The following is a 10,212-nucleotide window of genomic DNA, read 5'->3' on the forward strand; positions in this document are numbered from 1 at the left end:
TCTTGACGTCCTACTTTTGCATTCCAGTCCCCTATAATGAAAAGGACATCTTTTTTTGAGTGTTAGTTCTAGAAGGTCTCATGGGTCTTCATAGACCCATTCTACTTCAGCTTCTTCAGATTTATTGGTCAGGCTATATATTTGGATTACTGTGATATTGAATGACTTGCCTTGGAAACCAAGATTATTCTGTCATTTTTAAGATTGCATCCAAGTACTGCATTTCAGACTCTTTTGTTGACTATGTTGGCTGCTGCTGCTGCTGCTAAGTCACTTCAGTCGTGTCCGACTCTGTGTGACCCCATAGATGGCAGCCCACCAGGCTCCCCCGTCCCTGGGATTCTCCAGGCAAGAACACTGGAGTGGGTTGCCATTTCCTTCTCCAGCTACTCTATTTCTTCTAAGGGATTCTTGCCCACAGTATTAGATATAATGGTCATCTGAGTTAAATTCATCCATTCCAGTCAATTTCAGTTCGCTGATTCCTAAAATGTCAATGTTCACTCTTTTCATCTCCTGTTTGACCACTTCCAATTTGCCTTGATTCATGGACCTAACATCCAATTTCCTATGCAGTATTGCTCTTTGCAAGATCAGACTTTGCTTCTATGACCAGTGTTATCAACAACTGAGTGTTGTTTTTGCTTTAGCTCCATCTCTTCATTCTTTCTGGAGTTATTTCTCCACTGATCTCCAGTAGCATATTGGGCACCTAAATACTTGGGGAGTTCATCTTTCAGTGTCCTATCTTTTTCCCTTTTTATACTGTTCATGGGTTTCTCAAGGCAAGAATACTGAAGTGGTTTGCCATTCCCTACTCCAGTGAACCACATTTTTTCAGAACTCTTCACCATGACCCATCCATCTTGGGTGGCCCTACATGGCATGGCTCATAGTTTCATTGAGTTAGGTAAGGCTGTGATCCAGATGATCAGATTGGTTAGCTTTCTGTGATTGTGGTTTTCAATCTGTCTGCCCTGATAGAGAAAGATAAGAGGCTCATGGAAGCTTCCTGATGGGAGAAACTGACTGAGGGGGAAAGTGGGTCTTGTTCTGATGGGCGGGGCCGTGCTCAGTAAATATTTAATCAATTTTCTGTTGATGGGTAGAGCTGTGTTCCCTCCCTGTTATTTACATGGGGCCAAACTGGTGATGGACAGGGAGGAGTGGCGTGCTGTGATTTGTGGGGTTGCAAAGAATTGGACACGACTGCGTGACTGAACTGAACTGAAACTATGGTGGCTTCCCAGGTAGCTCAGGCTGTAATGCGTCTGCCTACAATGCGGGAGACCTGGGTTCAATCCCTGGGTTGGGAACATCCCCTGGAGAAGGAAATGGCAACCCACTCCAGTATTCTTGACTGGAAAATCTCATGGACTGAGGATCCTGGGAGGCTACAGTCCATGGGGTTGCAAAGAGTTGGACACGACTGAGCGACTTCACTTCACTTCAAACTATGGTGGAGGCACTGAAGATAATGTCAACCTCCATCAAAAGGTCCCATGCATGTACTGCTACATTCAGTGCCCCCACCCCTGCAGCAGGCCACTGCAAACCCACACCTCTGCCAGAGACTCATGAACACTCAGAGGCAAGCCTAGGTCAGCCTCTTGTGGGGTCACTACTCCTTTCTCCTGGATCCTGGTACACAAAAGGATCTGTTTGTGCCCTCCAAGAGGCTATTTTGCAGTCCTGTGAAAGTTCTGGCAGCACTATGGTGGGGTTAATGGTGACCACCTCCAAGAGGGCTTATGCCATATCCAAGTCTGCTGCACCCAGCCATACCCAAGTCTGCTGCACCCAAAGCCCCTGCCCCTGTGGCAGTCCACTGCTGGCCCATACCTCCACAGAAGACATTCAGACACAGTTCTGTCTCAGACTTTGTAGGGTCTCTGGGTCCTGGTGTGCACAAGGTTTGAACCTTCTGAGAGTCTCTGGCAGGAATGGGGTTAGATTTTAAACATGAAATCGCCCCTCCTACCATGTTGCTGTGTCTTCTCCTTCGCTCTTGGACATGGGGTATCTCCTCAAAATCTACTGCCGCTCCAGTGCTTACCATGTTGTTGGGGCTTCTCTGACCTTGGACAAACAAGGAGAGATAAGAAAGCCTTCCTCAGTGATCAGTGCAAAGAAACAGAGGAAAACAATAGAATGAAAAACTAGAGATCTCTTCAAGAAAATTAGAGATACCAAGGGAATATTTCATACAAAGATGGGCACAATAAGGGACAGAGATGGTATGGACCTAACAGAGCCAGAAGATATTAGGAAGAGGTGGCAAGAATACACAGAAGAACTGTACAAAAAAGATCTCCATGATCCAGATAATCACGATGCTATGATCACTCACCTAGAGCCAGACATCCTGCAATTTGGGGTCAAGTGGGCCTTAGAAAACATCACTACGAACAAAGTTAGTGGAGATGATGGAATTCCAGTTGAGCGATTTCAAATCCTAAAAGATGATGCTGTGAAAGTGCTATACTCAATATTCCAGCAAATTCAGGAAACTCAGCAGTGGCCACAGTACTGGAAAAGGTCAGTTTTCATTCCAATCACAAAAAAAGGCAATGTCAAAGAATGTTCAAACTACTGCACAATTGCACTCATCTCACACACTAGCAAAATAATGCTCAAAATTCTCCAAGAAGGCTTCAACAAAACATGAAACATGAAATTCCAGGTGCTCAAGCTGGCTTTAGAAAGGGCAGAGGAGCCAGAGATCAAATTGCCAACATCCATTGGATCATCAAAAAAACAAGAAAGTTCCTGAAAAACATCTAGTTCTGCTTTATTGACTATGCCAAAGCCTTTGACTGTGTGGATCACAACAAACTCTGGAAAATTCTGAAAGAGATGGGAATTCCAGACCACCTGACCTGCCTCTTGAGACATCTGTATGCAGGTCAGGAAGCAACAGTTAGAACTGGACATGGAACAACAGACTGGTTCCAAATATGAAAAGGAGTACTTCAAGGCTGTATATTGTCACCCTGCTTATTTAACTTCTATGCAGAGTACATCATGAGAAACGTTGGGCTGGAGGAAGCACAAGTAGGAATCAAGATTGCCGGGAGAAATATCAATAACCTCAGATATGCAGGTGACACCACCCTTATGGCAGAAAGTGAAGAGGAACTAAAAAGCCTCTTGATGAAAGCGAAAGAGGAGAATGAAAAAGTTGGCTTAAAGCTCAACATTCAGAAAACTAAAATCATGATATCTGGTCCCATTACTTCATGGCAGCTAGGTGGGGAAACAGTGGAAACAGTTGCTGACTTTATTTTGGGGGGCTCCAAAATCACTGCATATGTTGACTGCAGCCATGAAAATAAAAGATGCTTACTCCTTGGAAGGAAAGTTATGACCAACCTAGACAGCATATTAAAAAGCAGAGACATTACTTAGTCAACAAAGGTCCATCTCATCAATGCTATGGTTTTTCCAGTAGTCATGAATGTGAGAGCCTAACTATAAAGAAAGCTGATCACTGAAGAATTGATGCTTTTGAACTGGGGTGTTGGAGAAGACTCTTGAGAGTCCCATGGACTGCAAGGAGGTCCAACCAGTCCATTCTGAAGGAGATCAGTCCTGAGTGTTCGTTGGAAGGACTGATGTTGAAGTTAAAACTCCAACGTGAAGAACTTTGGTCACCTGATGAGAAGAACCAACTCATTTGAAAAGACCCTGATTCTGGGAAAGATTGAAGGCCACCTGATGTGAAGAACTGACTCATTTGAAAAGACCCTGATTCTGGGAAAGACTGAAAGCAGGAGGAGAAGGGGATGACAGAGGATGAGATGGTTGGATGGCATCACCGACTCAATGGATGTGAGTTTGAGGAAGCTCTCTGAGTTGGTGATGCACAGGGGAGACCTGGTGTTTGTAGTCCATGCGGTCGCAAATAGTGACACCACTGAGCAACTGAACTGAACTGAATTGTTATTATATTTAAACATCTAATCCAAGAAATGGAAAATTTAAAAAATAATAGAAAACCAGAAAAATATTTAATATGAGCATAAATTAAGCAATTAGATATATAAAATCTGTAGGCCAAAGCTCACCTTAAGAGATATTTCTTTTAAAAGACTACAGCAAATGACTAAAACAGAGGTTAACTTCACAATAATACAGAAGAAAAGTGAAGAAATTTAAAGAGATACACTATTTTACTAGACTATAAGTGTGCTCTACTTTTTTTCTAAAAGATTTTAAACCCTGGTATAAAAGGAAAAAAAAAAAAACACGAAAAATACAATTTCTAAATTTAACTCTAAAAAAAAAAAACTGTACAAATCAATTGTCATGAAAGCAACAGAAAAAATGTAACCTTGAAATAACTCTATATCTTGTCAATCAAAGTGTGTTCTCAGAACTAGCTGAATCAGCATTATGTAGGAGATTGTGAGGTGTAGAATCTTGGGCCTAATCTTAAATACTTATGAAATCAGCCTGCATTCTAACAAAACCGTCAGTGATTCACGTTCACTGTGAGGTTCAATACATATAGGTCTAGAGTTGAAAAAAATTCAGAGGAGAATTTTATTAGATGTTCCAGGAACAGATAATTCTAGTGTCATTAAAATGATTTAAACCATAAGAATATAAGAAAGGCTTATAGATTTTGGAAAAGGCGAATATTATGGAAAGTTATTTTTAAAAACAGCACAATTTTTAAGTATCCCTATCTTGCCAACATATCCTGATGCAAAAATTCAATATATTCTTACTAGACTATAGCAGCACTTTAAAAATAATACACCATAGATGAGAGAAGTTTAGTATATTAGAAAATATTTATTATAATATTTTAGAATAAACATCTAAACATCTTCATAGAATTTTAATATATAGCTGATAAAACACAGTATCAAATTCTGCTTTAAGAAAATGCTTCTTATAATAGGTCAGATGGTTATTTATTTGGGTTTATTAAAAAATAAACAAATCTAATTTCTAATTCAATGCATTATCTTTCACAAATAGTACCCCTGGTAATATAATCTGTCAAGAATATTCACTATTATTAGCATTACTTACTGTTCCTGCTTGTACTTTTCAGTGTCATTAGTGAAGAACAAAATAAAAAAGGAATAAAATTGAAAAAGAAGGAGGAAAAATATCTTTATCTCCAATTGATTATATACTTGGAACATTCCAAATAATTAAGGCAAGACTATTAAAAATAAAATGAGATATTTAAAGAATGATTCTTAACACAAAGTCATTTTGCCCCAATCAGTGGAAATAAACCACTAATAAGAAAATAAAATATTTCATTTATAAAATCAATCATGAAAGTAAAGTTTAAGGCACCTGCTGAACCAAATACATAAAGACCTCTGAAGTAAAAACTGTTAATGCTATAGGATATAAAAGAAGAAGAATTAACTAAAACAAATCCATTATTCATCAATAAAATATACAGTTATTGTAGTATAAATCATTCTTAAATTAACATGTCATATTATGATCCTATTAAAATTACCAATATTATTTGCATTTAGGAAAAGTTTTTGAAATATAAATAAAAATAAACATTTGGAAGTATCCAAGAAAATTCTGGATAAAATTTTAAAAAATGGATCATAAATCTCTAAGGAGTAGAATACATGTATAGGAGCACAGAATTAAAAAGTGTTTTATTTTGGTGCAGAAAAAAATATATATATAGGCCCAATTAAATAGAATTAAGATGTTAGCAAGAGAATGAAGTTTACAGTGTTTGTTATGTGATAAAGGTAGCATTTAAAGGAAACTATAAGCAAGGTGAAAAGACAGCCTTCAGAAAGGGAGAAAATAATATCAAATGAAGCAACTGATAAAGGATTAATCTCCAAAATATACAAGCAGCTCCTGCAGCTCAATTCCAGAAAAATAAATGACCCAATCAAAAAATGGGCCAAATAACTAAACAGACATTTCTCCAAAGAAGACATAAAGATGGCTAACAAACACATGAAAAAATGCTCAACATCCCTCATAATCAGAGAAATGAAAATCAAAACCACAATGAGATACCATTTCACACCAGTCAGAATGGCTGCTATCCAAAAGTCTACATGCAATAAATGCTGGAGAGGGTGTGGAGAGAAGGGAACCCTCTTACACTGTTGGTGGGAATGCAGACTAGTACAGCCACTATGGAGAACAGTGTGGAGATTCCTCAAAAAACTGGAAATAGAACGGCCATATGATCCATCAATCGCACTCCTGGGCATACACACCGAGGAAACCAGAATTGAAAGAGACACATGTACTCCAATGTTCATTGCAGCACTGTTTATAATAGCCAGGACATGGAAGCAACCTAGATGTCCATCTGCAGACGAATGGATAAGAAAGCTGTGGCACATATACACAATGCAGTATTACTCAGCCATTAAAAAGAATGCATTTGAACCAGTTCTAATGAGGTGGATGAAATTAGAGCCTATTACACAGAGTGAAGTAAAAAAAAAACACCAATACAATATACTAACTCATATATATGGAATTTAGAAAGATGCAAATGATAATCCTGTATACGAGATAGCAAAAGAGACACAGATGTATAAAACAGTCTTTGGGACTCTGTGGGAGAGGGTGAGGGTGGGATGGTTTGGGAGAATGGCATTGAAACGTGTATATTATCATATGTAAAATGAATCGCCAGTTCAGGGTCGATGCATGTTACAGGATCCTCGGGGCTGGTATGCGGGGATGACCCAGAGAGAGGATAAGGGGAGGAGGGAGGTGGGAGGGGGATTCGGGAAGGGGAACTCATGTACACCCGGGGCGGATTCATGTCAATGTATGGCAAAACTAACCAATATAATATTGTAAAATAATTAGCCTCCAATAAAAATTTAAAAAATAAAGAAAACCAATAAATCATTGAAAAATAAACAAAAATAATAATAAAAGTAATAAAATCAATGGGGATTACTCCATGAATAGCACTAGGACACCTAACAAAGAAAAGTAACAAAACCCAAACAAAAAAGCAGCAACAAATATTTAGATGTGTCAAAGAATTAATGCATGAAATGCAAAAGGAGATAAAAACGAAATAAAGCTGTAAAACACTTGAAAAAGCATGCTAACCGTATATGATGTTCTCGCATTATTAGAATGGGGAAAGCGTTATTAAACAAGGTACAAATCCAAAAGATAGAAAAAGATTGATAAAATTGAGTTTACCTACAGTGTTGATATACCTTTAAAAAAATCTTCCTAAACTGACTTGAACATCACACTGAAGATTCCTTGGTAAACAGAATGCTGAAATGGTACCCACATCCTCTGCTCTGATAACCACACAGTTATATAATCCCTTCCCCTTAAGTGTGAGTAGAATTTCTGACATGCTTCTAACCAATAGAATATAGCAAAGGTGAATTGATTTTATGGAAGTAATTAAGATCCTAGATAATCGACTTTCCTTCCTACTCTTTGCGACCCTATGGATTGTAATCTGTCAGGCTCCATCTGTTCATGGGATTCTCCAGGCAAGAGTACTGGAGTGGGTTGCCATTTCCTTCTCCAGAAGATCTTCCCGACCCAGGAATTGAACCCAGGTCTCCCACATTGTAGGCAGATGCTTTACCGTCTGAGCCACCAGGGAAGCTCCTAATAAAAAGAGAGATGAACCTGTCCTGATTTTAAAGATGAGCCATTTTTAAAAAAAGATACAGACTTTTCCTGAAAAAAAAAGAGACACAAAGCAGCAAAAAGTTTCCTTCTTCCTTGAAGAACTAAGCTCTAAGGTTCTGAGAGACCTGGGAGAAGGCCTTGTGGCAGGGACAATGGTGGTCTCCAGGAACTGAGATTAACTGATAATTTTACTTTGGGAAATGGGACTGAGATCCTGGGCTATTATTATAAATTCTTTTAATTTATTTGAAATGTTTATCATTGCATGTATTACTTTTATAACGGATTAAGAAAACATAGTTGAAGAGGGAAATAACTAGAATCAGTACATATGAAGAGTGTAAAGAGTGTGAAACTAACATACTAGGCAATAACACCACAGAAATAAGAAACTGAGGGTTTTCTTTATGAGATAGTTAATTGCTGTTAGAAAAGGGTGCAGAATTTTTTTTAAGTTTGAAAATAAAAAGTAGGAAATGATACAATGAGAGCTCCAATAATAAAGACGTGGGTATGAAACAGAGCTGACCCTTGAATAACTTGGGAGTTAGGGATAACAACCATCTGAAGTTGAAAATCCACTTATAACTTTGACTCCCCCAAAGCTTAACTACTAATATCATACCATTGACTAAACTACTAATAGCCTTTTCAGTAACATAAACAGTTGATTAACCCATATTTTATATGTTATAAAAGTGAAAGTGCCAGTTGCTCAGTCATGTCTCTTTGCAACCTCATGGACTGTAGCCCACTAGGCTTTTCTGTCCATGGAATTCTTCAGGCAAGAATACTGAAGTGGGAAGCCATTACCTTCTCCAGAGGATCTTCCCAACCCAGGGATCAAAGCAAGGTATCCTGTGTTGAAGAGAGATTCTTTACCATCTGAGCCATTTAGTTCAGTTCAGTTGCTCAGTCATGTCTGACTCTTTGTGAACCCATGGACTGCAGCACACTAGCCCTCCCTGTCCATCACCAACTCCCGGAGTTTACCCAAACTTGTGTCCATTGAGTCGGTGATGCCATCCAACCATTTCATCCTCTGTAGTCCCCTTCTCCTCCTGCCTACAATCTTTCCCAATATCAGGGTCTTTTCAAATGAGTCAGCTCTTTGCATCAGGTGGCCAAAGTATTAAGAGTTTCAGCTTCAACATCTGTCCTTCCAATGAACCCTCAGAACTGATCTCTTTTAGGATGGACTGTTTGGATCTCCTTGCAGCTAAAGGAACTCTCAAGAGCCTTCTCCAATACCACAGTTCAAAAGCATCAATTCTTCAGCATTCAGCTTTCTTTATAGTTGGGCTCTCACATCCATACATCAGTTCAGTTCAGTCGCTCAGTCGTGTCCGACTCTCCGCGACCCCATGAATCACAGCACGCCAGGCCTCCCTGTCCATCACCAACTCCCGGAGTTCACTCAAACTCAAAAAGCAGAGACATTATTTTGCCAACAAAGGTCCATCTAATCAAGTCTATGGTTTTTCCCGTGGTCATGTATGGATGTGAGAGTTGGACTGTGAAGAAAGCTGATCGCCGAAGAATTGATGCTTTTGAAGTGTGGTGTTGGAGAAGACTCTTGAGAGTCCCTTGTACTGCAAGGAGATCCAACCAGTCCATTCTAAAGGAGATCAATCCTGGGTGTTCATTGGAAGGACTGATGCTAAAGCTGAAACTGCAATACTTTGGCCACCTCATGCAACTACTGGAAAAACCATAGCCTTGACTAGATGGACTTTGTTGGCAAAGTGATGTCTCTGCTTTTTAATATGCTGTCTAGGTTGGCCATAACTTTCCTTCCAAGGAGTAAGTGTTTTAATTTCATGGCTTCAGTCACCACCTTCAGTGATTTTGGAGCCCCCAAAAATAAAGTCAGCAACTGTTTCCACTGTTTTCCCATCTAGCTGCCATGAAGTAATGGGAACGGATGTCATGATCTTAGATTTCTGAATGTTGAGCTTTAAGCCAACTTTTTCACTCTCCTCTTTCACTTTCATCAAAAGGCTCTTTAGTTCTTCTTCACTTTCTGCCATAAGGGTGGTGTCATCTGCATATCTGAGGTTATTGATATTTCTCCCTGCAATCTTGATTCCAGCTTGTGCTTCCTCCAGCCCAGTGTTTCTTGTGATGTACTCTGCATAAAAATTAAATAAGCAGGGTGACAATATACAGCCTTGACATACTCCTTTTCCTAATTGGAACCAGTCTGTTGTTCCTTTTCCAGTTCTAACTGTTGCTTCCTGACCTGCATACAGGTATCTCAAGAGGCAGGTCAGGTGGTCTGGTATTCCCATCTCTTTCAGAACTTTCCACAATTTATCGAGATCCACACAGTCAAAGGCTTTGGCACAGTCAATAAAGCAGAAATAGATGTTTTTCAGGAGCTTCCTTGTTTTATGATAATCCAACAGATGTCGGCAATTTGATCTCTGGTTCCTCTGCTTTTTCTAAAACCAGCATGAACATCTGGAAGTTCACGGTTCACATATTGTTGAAGCCTGGGTTGGAGAATTTTGGGCATGACTTTACTAGCATGTGAGATGAGTGCAATTGTATCATAATTTAGACACTCTTTGG

This window comes from Moschus berezovskii, chromosome 5 (genome assembly GCF_049115385.1).
Source record: "Moschus berezovskii isolate FMDL1 chromosome 5, NW_MosBer_1.0, whole genome shotgun sequence".
Classification (NCBI taxonomy): Eukaryota; Metazoa; Chordata; class Mammalia; order Artiodactyla; family Moschidae; genus Moschus; species Moschus berezovskii.